At 55.1% G+C, this 15,035-nt stretch overlaps 1 long non-coding RNA gene across 2 annotated transcripts in view; it reads right to left on the bottom strand.

Annotated features, from left to right (window-relative positions):
- Positions 1 to 1,525: 1,525 nt before the first annotated feature.
- Positions 1,526 to 15,035, bottom strand: part of LOC102155202 — an 82,374-nt gene continuing 68,864 nt past the window's right edge. Inside the window, exon 8 of one of the 2 annotated variants that reach the window (XR_005361932.1) lies at positions 1,526 to 3,198. This is a non-coding gene — a long non-coding RNA (uncharacterized LOC102155202). Of the gene's footprint in view, positions 3,199 to 11,804; positions 13,646 to 15,035 lie in introns of those variants that run through there. The other variant, XR_005361929.1, reaches the window with a different exon arrangement.

Below are 15,035 nucleotides of genomic sequence, written 5' to 3' on the forward strand. Positions count from 1 at the left end.
CCTGGGCATCACGGGGGCTCCCGGTGGCTGGACCGTCTGAGGCTCAGGAGACTCAGCCTCGGAGCTTGGCGGCTCCGGCCCCGGGGCTCAGCAGCAGCGTGGGCCGTGGAACGGGGCCCGGAGACGGTGTTGTGAGTCCGGCACAACCTCACGTCGCCCAAGGATTCGCGCGCCAAGCGCCAGCCTGTGGACAGAACGGCCCTCACCCTGCTCCCACGGGCAGCTCGGAATAGCACTCTGCCCTTCGTCCTGAGCAGCGAGGCAACTGCCTGGTGGGTGTCCCTGACCACAGGCCCCTTTGTTCCTCTCGCTCACATGGTCCCCCTCCGTCCCTCCCCCCTGGCCTTAGCTCACAGCTCAAGGACCCTTGGGCCCACGCTCAGGCCCACTGTCTGGCACCTGGGCCCAGGTGCTTTGCCCACTTTGACCCTGGGGCCCAGGCTCAGGCCCACCATCTGGCATCTGGGCCCACGTGCTTTGCCCACCTGGACCCCGGGGCCCACGTTCAGGCCCACCGTCTGGCATCTGGGCCCACGTGCTTTGCCCACCTGGACCCCGGGGCCCGTGCTCAGGCCCACCGTCTGGCATCTGGGCCGAGGTGCCTTGCCCACCTGGACCCTGGGGCCCACGCTCAGGCCCGCCGTCTGGCATCTGGGCTGAGGTGCTTCGCCCACCTGGACCCCAGGGCCTGCGCTCAGGGCCACCGTCTGGCATCTGGGCCCAGGTGCTTTGCCCACCCTGGGCACAGAGAGCGTGTCTGGAATGTGCTGCTGATGAAAGCAGCACAAACGTCTCCTGCCCGGCGTGGGCACTGCCGCCCTGAGCCCTCCGCAGGTGCACCGACCCTGACCTGGGGCTATGCCCAAACCTTTGGCTGCTTCCTTGGAGCAACCTCAGTGTTAGACACGTGCGTCTAGGGTTTTAAAAACTTCAGCAACTGGGAGCCACGGTTAAGAAATACTGTGCATCCTACACCGCATCCTGTGCACACATCAGGCACCCGACGACCTCCACACGTGGACCCCATATGCAGCTCCCTGCTTTCAGGCTTCCCCAGGGTGCAGCTGCTGGGAAGCCCTGGTGGGAGCCGGAGGCAGGGAGAGGGGCGAAAGTAAGTATTTATTCCCCCTGGAGGTCAGCCCAGCCTGGCTGGCAATGCCCTGGCTGATGAGCGCAGCTCCTGTCTGCGCCCTCTCTGCATCTCCCTGTCTCCAAGTTCTGGAAACACCTTCCTCCTTCGAGCCTCGAGCCTCAGGGTGATAACAAAACCCTGCAGTTCCTAGACCTGGCTCTGCCCTAGCTCTTGTGATTCCCTACAGCCTGCCCACGTCTTTGTAAATAGTCCCTCTTATTAATGCCCTTTAAATAACCTGATCAGGGGACGCCCAGGTGGCTCAGCGGTTGAGCATCTGCCTTCGGCTCAGGGCGTGATCCCCAGGGTTGGGGATCGAGTCCCACATCGGGCTCCCTGCACGGAGCCTGCTTCTCCCTCTGCCTGTGTCTCTGCCTCTCTCTCTCTGTCTCTCATGCATAAATAAGTGAAATCTAAAAATAATAATAATAATAGAAATCAATGACCTGATCAGAATGTGCCATCTTTCTATTGCCATATCCATGTAGTGTGTGTGTATATACGCACATCCACACAACACACACACACACACACACACACACAACACACACACACCCATGAATGCAGAAGACTTCTGAAGTAACATCGACCCTTACTCCCTTAATGCACTTGGATGTGTGTGATTCTATTCTAATTGTTAAAAATGCTCATCTGATCCACGGAGCTAATTCCATGACCCGCTTTGGGGTCTCCATTCCCCAGTGTGAAGAGCATTGCTCAGGACAGGTCAGCCCCGTCGAGACAGCTCTCAGCTGGCCTGGATATGGCATCTAGAGGTCAGCATGGAACATGCCATGGGGGCCATCAGGTGACTGCAGAATGGATGTCATGTGGGACTCCCCTTGCCAAAGGCTTGCCTCCCCTTTGGGGGTAGTTCCTTTCTGTGGTCATCATGTTCCAGTGCTGGGTTTCCACTTCCCAGGCTTCGGCTCTTGAGTTGGTCTCAGAAGCCTGAGAGATGGATGTATGTGTTCAGGGGTGACTCACTCCAACACGAGCGTGAGCACCAGTGCTGAGTCAGCCACTCACAGTGAGGATACAGCCCCGAGTGGGCTGATGAACCACGTTCACCCATCAGCGCTCTCCCTTTGGCGGGGAATTTTATCCAGAAAGCCAGGCTGTCCTCAGAAGGGGCTTGGGCCCCTGGGGGCAAGGGAGGTCTTAGGAGCCCAGAGCACACCTGGATGGCCCGAGCACCTTCTCTCTGAGACGTCTGCCTCACTGTCTCTCCTTTGTCCTCACACTCTTGCTGACCTATGAACTTTCTTGTTCTCTTCCCTTCTATGTCTGAAGACTGGGGCTCCTTATTTCACTTCTTGGTGGCAGTGGCTGGGGGTGGCTGTGCCCACCGAGGCCCCCCTGTGGCTGCTCAACAGGTAGGCAGCACCTGTGTTTGGGGGGGAAGCAGCAGGAGCTCCCTCTGCTCCATCTTCTAGGTGGTCCAGAGATGTGTGGGCAGCGTCGAGCCAATCAGCAATAACCATAAATGCGTATTTCTGGAGTGCTTTGTGGAAAGCTAGGTACGGTGCTGAGCGCTGCATTGGCACAAGCTCATTCCTCTCCTATAACAGCTGATGAGACGGTACCGGTTTCCTCGCTTTGTATAAAAGGAGACTGGGGCTCAGATAGGTCAGGTATCTTGGTTGAGGTCCTAGCATAAGCCAGCTGCTGGGCGGCCCTAGAAGCTGTCTGTGAATACACAAGCGTACTCTGGAAGGGCGGAGGATGTCCTCTCTCCCCATGAACTGTCACTCCCCAAAGGCAGGACTGTGCCCCCTTCAGTAGTTCCCTCCCCACCCTGCTCGCCACCTGCAATGTTGGGGGGGGGCGCCCTGTCACCTGCACTTGTTGACAGATGCAGTCCAGTCCAGGGACCAGGCTCCAGGCAGAGGGAAGGCCATGGGAGCCTCAGACCACAGGGAAGTGACTCTGCAAACACACCAGACCGTGGTCAGTGACTCAGCTGCCTGGCTGATGGATGGCGCATGGACGTCAGTCCTCACTCTGTGGCCTTTCCCTTTTCTCCCCAGAATAATCACAACTCCTGCCTCTGGGATCGGGTTTCCCTAGGAACAGGAAAACATTTGATAACATGGGGCCTTTGGACAGGTGGGCCGAGTAGGTCCAGATGAAAACAACCCTCTCCTGCCCTTTCACCCCGAACCCAGGCACCTCCCCAGTTGGACCGGGTCAGGTGAATAGTCAGGGGCAGGGACACCACCCTCTGGATTGAATGCCCTTGTCCGACCCAGGAAGTCTGTGTGCCCGTGGGATCCGGCCCAAATTCCTGCTGGAAGCAACTGGATCTCAAGCACTCCTGTCCACTTGGGAGACTGAGTATCACACGGTGTGCCCCCCCCGTCCACCTGCACACGTGGACCCCGTCCTGGGCTTGGGGAGCCCGAGGGAGGGAGACACTGGCCCCCATGCTCAGAGAGCCCCTGGTCTGCTGGGCACAGGACACACACCTGTTAGCTCAGGAATCACCAGGGAGGGAGGGACTGGGGAGGGAGCCCCGGGGAGGGGGGGCGTTCAGAGGAATGAACTAGAACTCTCCATTCCCAACAAGCCTTGCTCAGTCACTTGCCCCTGAGGGGCCATGGACGACCGCTGGGGCCAGGGGACCGGATTCTCGTCCGGGCTCAGCCACCTTCTCGGTCCTGCCACCCTGCCCATCACTGGCTCAAGGCTCACTGGGTCCCTCCTGGAGGACCCGCTCAGACGGACGCCTTGACAGTGATGCCCCGTGCTCCCCAAGATTGAGCAGGTTCACTGCCCCCCCCCCCCAGTGCAGCCTCTCCCCTAAAGCACCAGCATGATTCATTGTTCCAGCCATTCTCCATGTCCAGTGGCCAAGGTCGGCTGAGGCTCCATCCACGTGCGTCTCTCCCATGGGGTCCTCCCTTTCCTCCCCACACGGCCACCCTGGGCCACCTTGCATGTGACCCCCATAGCCAGCTCCTAGATGTTCTCTTTGTGCCATTCACACTCCCTTCCCCAGTTTTGAAACCTGGAAAGCCTGCTGCCGCCCCCATCCCTCCCTCCTCACCCCTCCTGCTGCTGGGGAGCAAGGCCCGTGCACCTCCGCCCAGGAATGGCTTCTGCTGGCTTCTGTTCTCCCGTCAACCGCCTTGGTGCCGCTGTGCCCTCTCCCTTCTCTCTCTCTCCCCTTCTCCTCCCTCCCTCCTTCTCTCTCTTCTCTCTCCCTCCCTCTGTCCCCCTCTCTCCCTCTCTCTAACCCATCCCTCTCTCCCTCTCTCTCCCCACATCTCCTTCTCTCTCCCTCTCCCCCTCCTCTCTCCCTATCTCTCCCTCCCTCTCTCCCCTCACCCTCTCTCTGCCCCCTCCCTCTCTCCCCCCTTCCTCTCCTTCTCTCCCTCCTTCTCTCTCTCCCTCCCTCTGTCCCCCTCTCTCTGCCCTCTCCCTCTCTCCCTCTCCCCCCTCTCCCTCTCCCTCTTTCTCTCCCCTCACCCCCACACATGCACACACCACACCAGCCTGTCTCCGTTTCTTGCCCTCTAGTAGCACTGTCCCATTCTTCGTGTTGACCCTGCCTGAAGCCCCCTCGCAACCCCAACTCAGGGAACCCCCACCCTGCCCCAAGGCCCAGGTCCAGGGCAGAGCTCAGCACTCCCTGGCCAGTGCACCCACAGGACCGAGCCTTTTCAATGCCCAGCAGAAATCTTTGTATCCGGCGTCTACTCCTGGCCGGTGACCCCGGTGCTGAGGCTGTCTCATGCCTCTTGGCGCTTTAATCCGTCTCGCTCAAGCCAGGTGCTCCGGGAATGCCGCCCAAACCCAGCACCCACAGTCTGAGCCCTTCTTCCTACCTGGCGCTCAGCATCTGCCTCAACGTCCCCAGCTCTACCTGCAGCCTCCCGAAGGGGGAGTAACAGGAGCTCAGGTACAGGGGCTGAGAGCTTGTCACCTGCTCACAGAAGGGCTACGTGACCTTCGTGAGGGATACAGGGCCCGGTCGCCCCGCGCACCAGCCCCGTTCCATCCTCCCATCAGTGTTTCTTCCCCTAGACTGTGGGTCCCTGTCACCCATCCTGAGCTGCTTTGTGTTAGTCACTGCCCCCAAATGTTGGTCAGAGTGTTGGACCCTGCCGTTCCCTGTGCAAAGCCCTGCGGTGGCTCCCTGGGGCCTGTGACAGGCTGGGACCTCAGGCACACAGGGAGGCTCATGGTGGGGCTAGTGGAGTTTGTGCTGCTGCTGCGGGACACAGGCCCCGGCTGGAAGGGTGGTCCCCTGAGCTCTCAAGTCAGCCACCCCATAAGGAAACCCAGCCACCCCTGCCGGCTGGTGACCCACAATTGCTAGAAACTTCCCCAGCTCCCTCCTCCCCAGCCCTCAGATGCTTCCTCCACCTTCACCATCCTTCCTTCCATCATTTCCATCATCCCAAAGGCAGAGACTTCACAACTGCCCCCCCCGCCCCCTCCCACACCCCTCCTCCTTCTCGCCAATTGTATCTTCCTGCATTTAACCTACAGTCTGGTTTGTCCATCCCCTCCTGGCCCACATACTCTGCAGGCAATCACCCATGCAATTTCCCTTCTCTGGAACCCCTCCCTTCTTTTCTCCACTGATCCAAATCTATGGCTCTGGTCTCCCCCTTCTCGTGAATTCTCTGACGCAGAACTGACTCCCTGAGCCACATTACAATCCTGTTGCAGCCGGCAAGCATTGCACCATTTAATATTTAATTATTCTCTGCACTTAAAAAAAAAAACGCACATCAATTTTCCTTCCCCGCCTCATTTTTAAGCTTCTACGGGGTAAAACTATTTTGTATATTGGGCGAAGGCAGGAGAATGCAGGCTTTCTCTAAACTCTCTCAGCTTCTTGTCTGTGTACCCAATTTTCATAAGGCCATCTATTAGGCATCCGGTAAAATCTTTCTTGGGCAACTCGGAAAACTCTGTCACAGGTTACAGGAGGCCTCACGCCATAGGCTTCCCAGACTGAAAATTTACGGACCAGAAGCCCCACTTCCTCATTCCGCCTAGCTCGTTGGGAGGGTTCTCTGAAGGTTAGAGAAATGAGGACCTCTGCCCCGTGGGAGGAACGGTAGCCCTCCTCGGTGGCAGCTGAGGGGGGCCATCCATGAGCCGGGGCAAGGCCGCGAGGTGTCGTGACCCTGGCACCTGTGCCCCAGGGAGGGGAACCGCTTGTTCCTCCACTTGACCCCACAGAGAAGCCCCCCCTGGAGCAGAGGGCAAGGCGGCCGTGAATCCGGGGGCCTTGTGACATCCCACCTGGCACCGGGCCCTGGGACTGCCCCACTGTGAGCTTTGGAGAGAGGCTTTAGCAAGCTGATTACAGTGAGAGAATCCCTGGGAATTTTTTTGACATAACCTGGCCCAACAAGGACTTCCATCAGGTCAGGCACGTGTGTGGCCAGGCCGTGGGCAAGCCCAGGAGCCCCTGGGGCCCTGGGAACATGCATGGTACGAGCCTGGCATCCAGGAAGGGCTTGGACTCAATGTCCAGGGCTCTTTTTTCGCTTTCTCTCCCTCACTTCCCCTCCAGCTTCTGCACCTGCATCCCGTGCACCTCACATTAGCTCTTTCCTGCCAAGCTCATGGCTCCTTCAAGCCACACCTTCTCCTCCCCTGGAGCTCCCCATATAGTCACCCGGGGAACTGACTCTTCAATAACCTCTACCTGACTTATCTGGGGGCCACCCTACCCCCCTCCCTGCTCTAGGAAACTGGACTTCCCAGAGGCCACCGTGGGAATGACTATGGGCCCTGGAGTCAGCGAGGGGTGGGGTCTCCTGGGGCCCACGTGCCTTAGGCCACGGCACACACTGAACCGTTCACTGAGCACTCAGTGTGGGTTCTGGGGAACCATGGGGGGCAGACACGTGGTGCCTGGGCCTTGGGATGTGGTGGGGCCGCAGAGGATGTGGCCAACGAGCAGGCCACTGCCATGTGCTGTGGTGCCAGGCACAGAGGGGCAGCCAGGGCCATGATGGGGAAGGTGACCCAGGGGAAATAATGTCCAAGGGGAGGCCTGGAGAGAGACTGGAGGTCGGCTATAGGCTTGGGGGAAATTCTGTTCTACACAGGAAGAAGTCAGAGACAATGAGGGTTCTCGGGGAGAACCGCTGGCAGGTTGGCATGGCTCGGAAGGGAGTGAAGAAGAAGGGGCGAGAGGCAGGGGAGACTCAGGCAGCAACCTCGGTCCATGAGAGGAGACTGGACTCCATCCAAGAGCCCTGGGGAGTTGCTGCAGGGCCTTACACAGGGGGTGATGATAATGTTAAGGTTTTCATTTCGAGTCACATAACGGGGGGAATTCAGAGGGAGGCCTGCTGTTGCCCAAGTTCACGTTCAATGAGCAGATCGAAGAAGAGAGGCCTGGAGACCTGCCCCAGGCCCTCAGTGGGCAGGGCCGAGCTGGCACTGGACCCTGTGCCCGTGTGGGGGGAAGCGGGGCAGTGGGGGTGTAGGAAGAGGGCAGCAAGCGGAGAAGCTGAGGTTCTAAGGTTGTAGCTGATGGAAGTAACCAACTTGATTTGACTTACACTGAAGGGGATGCTGGTTGTGAGGCTGCAGGTCCAGGGCAGGATGACAAGAGGAGCCCTGATTCAGAAGTGGGGTATCCTCAGGCCCCTCCCTCCCACGTCTGCCTCTGCCCATCTATGTCATCTCTTTGCACCCGTTCCCTTGGTCCTGCTTGCCCCATAGCCCTTCAGGTGGTGAGTCATAGGCTGGCTCTGGGTTGGAGGTCCAAGTTCTCAAGAGAGAGGCTCTGAGAGCTCCCAGAGCATCTAGCATAAGCTGCTATGGCCAGTGGTGTCACGTGAACAAATCCAGGTGCTGCGGCTCATGATGGGTGCTGAGGATCACCCCCAGAAGACTGTACTAGCAGACACCCCCATGCTGCCAAGCTCAGTATGCCATGCTCTCCACCCTTCCTGGGTATATACAGAAAACTTTCTAATCTTGTAGGAAGGAAATACACAGGTTCCTATAATCCAACCTATAATATAGGTTCCTTTGTTCCTAAAATCCAAAGGATTTTAATGACAGTAGCTGATATCTTTGAGCGCTTACTCTGTGCCGGTTACTTCACTGACTGATTTACACATATTCTCTTACTTAATTCTTGTGGCCCAGAGAGGCAGATGCTATTATTGTTTCCAATTTATAGGCAAGAAAACATAGGTACAGAAAATTCTGGTTGAGCTTTCCTGTCCAGTTTCTGAGGCATAACACCTGTCTCAGAGTGCAAAGGAAGAGAAAGGCTGCACTTTTATCCAGTTGTGCTAGTTAATGTTCAAGACCCAGCAATCTGGGGGTGCCTGGGTGGCTCAGTCAGTTAAGTGTCTGACTCTTGATTTTGGTTCAGGTCCTGATCTGAAGGTTGTGAGATCAAGCCCTGTGGCTGGGAGTCTGCCTGAGATTCTTTCCCTCTGCACCCTCCCCCCTCTCCCCAAATAAATAAATCTTTAAAACAAAACAGAACACAACAACCAGCAATCTGGAGAAAAAGCTCTGGTTTGTAGCATTTGCTGATTTCCAAAGTGTAAATACTCCCACCATGGCTGATTTCAAGCTACCAACTTCCCAAAGCCAGTTGGAGCTGGCTTCTGCATATACCAACTCTCACCCCTTCTGGGCAACTGGTCTGGTGGGGCTGTGCCCAGGAGCTATGGGATTTAGAGCAGGGGTTCTCAGCATGTGGTCACCAAAAACTTGTTAGAAATGCAAATTCTCTGTTCCCACCCCAGACTGAATGATGAGAGACCTTGGGGTTCAGGCAAGAGGAACAGGACTCTGTGTCTTCACAGCCCTCTGGGGGCTTCTGATGCATGCTCAAGTGTGCGGACTGCTGGAGCCAATGGGTAATGTGCCCTCTTGCAAACCCGGCTTGTCCTAGTCCTATCCTGCGGTAGGGAGAATGGGGCTCATTTCCCACTCCTTGGCAGGTGGGCAAACTGAGGCCAGAGAGGTGAAGGTGCTCTGGAAAGTGAGGGTGAGTGAAGTGGGTTAAGCTGTCACCCTGCCTGCCTGGGTCACCTCTCCCAAAAAGTAACAGTGGGGGGGATCTTGGCAGAGTGCCTCAGCCCTGGCCCTCTACAGCTCTGTGAAGAGACGTGCCATGGGCCCAAGGATGGGAAGGCTGAGCTCTGACTCCAGGCAAATGGCCAGGGCAGAGGGAAGGAGGGGACTTCAGGGGCCTCCGGTGCTGGCTCCTCTGAAGGAGGGGAAACCAGGGAAGAGGCACACAGAAGCACCTGGCTCTGGCCCTTCCAGGCTGGCCCCAATCTGCAGTAAGTCCTGGGCCTGATTTAGGAGGGGCTGGCCCAGCAGCCTCCAGCCTCAGATCTGAGCTGAGAAGACCTGAGAAGGTTCCTGGGGCAGGGATGGGTGGGGAGCTCCTGTCCAAGTCCCAGCAAGCTCTCTATGGGACCCGTCTCGTCGTCTCGTCGTCTGGTCTCAACAAACTCCCTCAACCCCAGTCCAGATTAACTATTAACCAAAGGCAAACAAATCCAGAGCCAAGTATCAGAAATGATGCAAACACCATGTCAGCCCCGGGAGGCCCTGAGACACCTGGGCAATCAGCAAGGGTGAGAAATGCTCACTCACCCGGTGAGGACAACAGTCATGTAATGTCTCCTGTGCAACCGGTCACATAGGGGGTGGGAGGGTTCCCCACTGACCTCCGTGTTTCCGATGAAGAACCAAAACACAAACAGAAACTGTCCTGTCACGATGAAATCTGTAAGTCACGTGAGTTTTTCTCTCCCAGAGTTTGACACAGAGCAAAGATCCAGAGCAGGCGTTACTCAGCAGAACCAGGCCCTGCTGGGGTGCTGGCCTGCTTTGGCTTGGCTGGAAAGTCGGAATCCCAGTTACTCTCCTTTCAGGAAAGAAGCTATGCATGACAGTTTCCTCAAAGGAATCTGCTCAAGAATTTCTTTAGTGAAAATGCTGGACCCAACGCCAGCCTTCCCCTCCTGGGCTACTACGTCTCCAGTCTCCACGTTGTCCCATCCGGGTTTGGCCTCCGTGTGGGCCCCCGGGGAGAGGCAGGCTGCCTAAGCTGGCGCCCCTTCCTCCCAATCCAGAGTGGCCCATGTGGGGGAGCTTCAGATATTGCTGGTTTAAACTCTAAGGGAAGGTTTGGCCTTTCCACAGACAGAGCATTCAGCTGAGCAAATGCTGAGCAAATGCCTGGTGGCGAGTTGAAGGTTTTGAGTAGCAGGGAGGTATGCGGAATCAGAAAGGAAAGGGCAATGGCCCCCTCCATTCTCTTGCCCCCATTCTTCCAGGCTCTCAACCAGCAACTGTTGATCACCTGGCATCCTGCCACTGGGCCACGGTGTGGGCAGTACGCGAGTGGGTAGCCAGGTCCCTGCCCTCCAGGGGCTTACATTCTATTTAGGAAGATAAAACCATCACAGGCCAGCACAAAAAGCAGCACTAGGGAACAGCATGCACCACAAACACAGAGCACTGAAAGCATGGATGGTCCCTGCGCTAGACACACTGCATCCGAGTTCTAGCCCTGACACTCCCTAGCAGCTGTGTGACCTTGGGCAAGTTGTTGAAACTCTCCGAGTCTACACATCTGTAAAGTGGAGATAAAAATTCCCAGCTCAAAGGGCAGTTGCGAAAAACGAAATAATGGTTGCAAGACAGCTGATAACATGCGCTGCACACAGTAGGTACTTGATAAGTTTTAACAGTCTCCTTAATGCCATTTTGGACCAAGATGGGCTGTAAAAGATGAATCATTTAAGTCTGAGCTCCAAACTTAGAACAGATTAGAAGCAATAAAACGAAAGGAGGCTTTAAAAGAACAGGGAAGGGGTGCCTGGGTGACTCAGTGGTTGAGCCTCTGCCTTCAGCTCAGGTCGTGATTCCGGGGTCCCGGGATCAAGTCCCACATCCCACAGGGAGCCTGCTTCTCCCTCTGCCTGGTTCTCTGCCTCTCTCTCTGTGTCTGTCATAAATAAATACAATCTTAAAAAAAAAAAAAGAACAGGGAAAAATGAACATTTGAAGGCCTGACAGTACGATAATACCTAGAAAAAGTATAAAAGCCGATGAATAAACAAAATAGTGCCTGGGGACCCCACAGTGTGGAAGCAAACAGCCACCTCCACTCCACAGCCTCCAGGGCCATTGGAATAGATGACGTTCACAATGAAACCAAGCTCAATAGCCTCTAAGAAGTCAGGGATGAGCATAGTGTGTTTTAAACATATTTTCATCCAAAATGTTTACCATTTAAAAAAAAGTGTGGGGTTAGTGCATTTTTAGGTGTCCAGAAGAGCCACCATATCCCAGCGGTTGGATTAGCTGGGTTTTCACTCTACTTTTCATAGATTTGTCAGAGATCTTAGAATCATGCTGAGCACATTATGGGGGCTTAGCAGACTCCCGTTTACTGATAAATCCATGCAGAGTTGAAATATGGTTTGCTCTGTTTGCCATTTTCAGCCGTTTTATTAACTGAAGTTAGGGCTAAGCTCCATCTTCTCTTTGAAAAGACAATAACATGCCCAGCCTCTCCTGACACCCCCACCAACCTGTCCCTCCTTTTACACTCCAGGTTTTTATTTTTTAAAGTTATTTTATTTTATTTTTTAAAGATTTTATTTATTCAATCATGAGAGAGGCAGAGACCTAGGCAGAGGGAGAAACAGGATCCATGTAGGAAGCCCGATGTGGGACTTGATCCTGGGACTCCAGGATCTCGCCCTGAGCCAAAGGCTCAACGGCTGAGCTACCCAGGCGTCCCTATTTTTCCAGATTTTAGTTAACAGGACGGTCACCTACCAGACAACAGTATTAAGTTCTCCGTTCATGAGATTAGCAGGTAACTGCAGTCCCAGGTCCTGCCTAGAGGGGGCGCCCCAGGTGCACCCTAACCCCTAAACTTCCAAAACTGAGGTGAAACCTGAGGCCCTAGGATTTCCCTGGTTTGGGGACACCCCTGTAGGAGTCGGGGACTCCAGTTCTGTTCCACTTGAGCCACACAGAAGCCTCGGAGGACAGGAATGTGGCCCCAAGCAGAGAGCACTCAGAGCTTTGCCAAGGGTCACCTCGCCACGGGTGACAGTGTTCCCAGGACACTGAGCTGCCAGGCTTTGTTCCTCACATGACCTGCCTCCCTCCCCCCAGCTCCTGGCAGGTGACAGACTGCTGGCTGCTGGCCAGAGCAGGAGGGACTTGGTGGTGCCTAGAGCCCCACTGCTCCCCTGCCCTGCTGCTCCTCCCAGCCAGGGGCCGGCCTCTTCCTCTGTCCCTTGCCTTGCCCCTGGGGTTCCCCACAAAAGGTGCTCTCATCCCAGGCTTCCATGTGATTTTTGACTTTTACTTTATGCAAATGCCTTTTCTTTTCTTAAAGTGTAAAATAAATTCTTCTGGGAACCAGCCATAGGTAAATATCTTTATGTTCAAAAATTGCCACTTGGAGCAATCTGGGAATCTCTATTCCCTATTCCTCCCTGTCAGGGTCCTGGTCTGGATACACACTCTCTGGATCTTTCTTTCCTTCTTTGCAGAGGCATCCTGAGATGGGAGGTGAGCCTGGAGGGGAGAAGGGAGTGTGGTGGAGTCTGGAGTTTGAATCTGGATGCCATTTACTAGCTGTATGACACTGAGTGAGTTATTGAACGTTAGGCTTTGTTTGCCTTATCTCTAAAATGGGCGCTGGAACTGCTCCTTCACGTGGGAGGGTAATAGGAGAAGCCTCCCTTCCCCTACCTGTAAGTGGTAAAGCACCTGGTGCATGGCAACTTATCTGATCCTACAGTGCTCTGCTTCTTCATGAAGTCTTCCTCGATTATCCCAACTGGGGTAGAGACAGCGAAGTACCCACTCCAACCCTACTCCCCCCTTTCCTTCATGAACAGAATCTCAATTTTTTTATTTATGGGCAGCAACGTGCCCAGCTGAGAAGCTACATTTCCCAGACTCCTCTGCAGTGAGGGTGCACATGGGTCACACGTAGGCCCGATGAGATGTAAGTGATAGTCACTGGGAAAGGCGCCTTAAAATAGGCAGATTCAGCTGTGCTCTTGTCCCTCACTATTTCCCCCTTTTCCTTGGCTGGAAGGTGAATGTGATGAGCTGAAGTCACAGGGGCCCTGTCACATGACCACATGGCAGCCCTGAAAACAGAAGTCACATGCTAAGTATGGCAGAGCAAAAGAGTAGAAGCAGCCTGGGACACTCGAAGGCATGGTCCACCGGAGTTCAGGGCTTATGTCACATAAGGGAAGAAGCACGGGTTCTCTAAGAGTCCTGTTACATGGAGCCATGTGATCCCATGGATCAGTGGCTTGGTGGCCCTGCCTGAGCTCCACTCACACAGATGGTCACAACTGTATTCCAGGAGACTCAGGTCATAAGCAAAGTTGCCTAACAATCTAGACTTTTGGGGACCCCATGTGTGAGGAACAGGAAGTTTTAGATTCCCAAAGGGTGACTGTGCCTGACAGCCGATGAGGTGGTGCGTTCAAGTTCTCCGCCGCCTGGTACCTATGGGAGGAATGCGAGGCAGATGAGTGCGGATGGAGAAGCCAACACTGCAGTTCGACAGGATTTGCTACCTCATGGGCAGCGAGAGGGGGGGTGACCAGCAGAGGCCGGGGGACCTCCAGCTCACCTCTGAGGTTGGGGAAAACTTAGTCCATTTTGTTTATAAGTGCATGGGCTCTAGATCAGGGGGAAGCACTGAGTTCCACCTTGGGCCAAGGTAATTATTTCTTCACGTGAGCTCAAGCTCGCAGTTAAATCTAAAGGCGTTTGCTGTGCATGTCCTGCGTGCAAGTTCCTGTGCTTCGTGCTGGGGGAACTCAGAGAGGAAGAAGACCCAAGCCTTGCCCTCGGGGAGGGAGTTGACAATCTAGCTAGGGGATGGCATAAGCACAGACGATTCCCCCTGAGAGTAGGGGATGTGGAGAGGCAATCATAGAGGTAGAGAGGGAGGAGGAAACAGAGAGGAGGGGAGGTCTGAGGCCTCAGAGGTGAGCTGCATCTGAGCTGGGCTCTGGAAAAGGAGTGCTGTTTCTTTTTTTCTTTTTTCTTTTTTTTTTTTTTAAAGATTTATTTATTTATTTATGATAGACACAGAGAGAGAGAGAGAGAGAGAGAGAGAGAGAGAGGCAGAGACACAGGAGGAAGGAGAAGCAGGCTCCATGCAGGGAGCCTGACGCGGGACTCGATCCCAGGACTCCAGGATTGCGCCCTGGGCCAAAGGCAGGCACCAAACCACTGAGCCACCCGGGGATCCCCAGGAGTGCTGTTTCAACAGGGGGCAGGGTGGGGAGGGCTGGCCCAGACTGAAGGAGCAGAGGGAACAGGACACAGCGAGGTCACCCGCATGGAGTGATTCCAAAATGGTCACAGCCTAGCAAGGCTACAAGTGTTGGGAGCCAGAGGCAGTGAACCTTGGGTGCTGAGTGTGGGAGATAAAGCTATGATTGAGTTTGAAAATAAAACTAATGGTGGTCAGCAGGCCCTGGGCCTGTAAGAGGTGCCAGCCGACCCTTCTAAGCGCTTTCTGTGAATTAACTCACAATAACCCTAGAAGGCGAGGGCTGCTGTTCTGCTCATTTTACAGGTCATGACACTAAGCTCTCACCAATGTCAAAGCCCTGAGGAAAGCCCAGATTCAGCGTAGTTTGGCTCAAGGGTCTCCCCGTAGTGATGAAGCTATAGTCGGAAGGGGTCAGACCATGGTGGGGTGGGGGTCTTAAACCACCCTAAGGGGTGTGGTTTTCCCTGCTTGGATCTGTGAAATACACACAAGACCTTCAGAATTACACTTGTGACTTTGAGGCATCCCCTGGGAGCTCCATGAGGAAGGGCAGGTGGAGGGAGAGAGTCAAGGCACAGGGCCCATTAGGAGGCTGGAGTCCAAGAAATA

This window comes from Canis lupus, chromosome 7 (genome assembly GCF_011100685.1).
Source record: "Canis lupus familiaris isolate Mischka breed German Shepherd chromosome 7, alternate assembly UU_Cfam_GSD_1.0, whole genome shotgun sequence".
In the NCBI taxonomy this organism is placed as follows: Eukaryota; Metazoa; Chordata; class Mammalia; order Carnivora; family Canidae; genus Canis; species Canis lupus.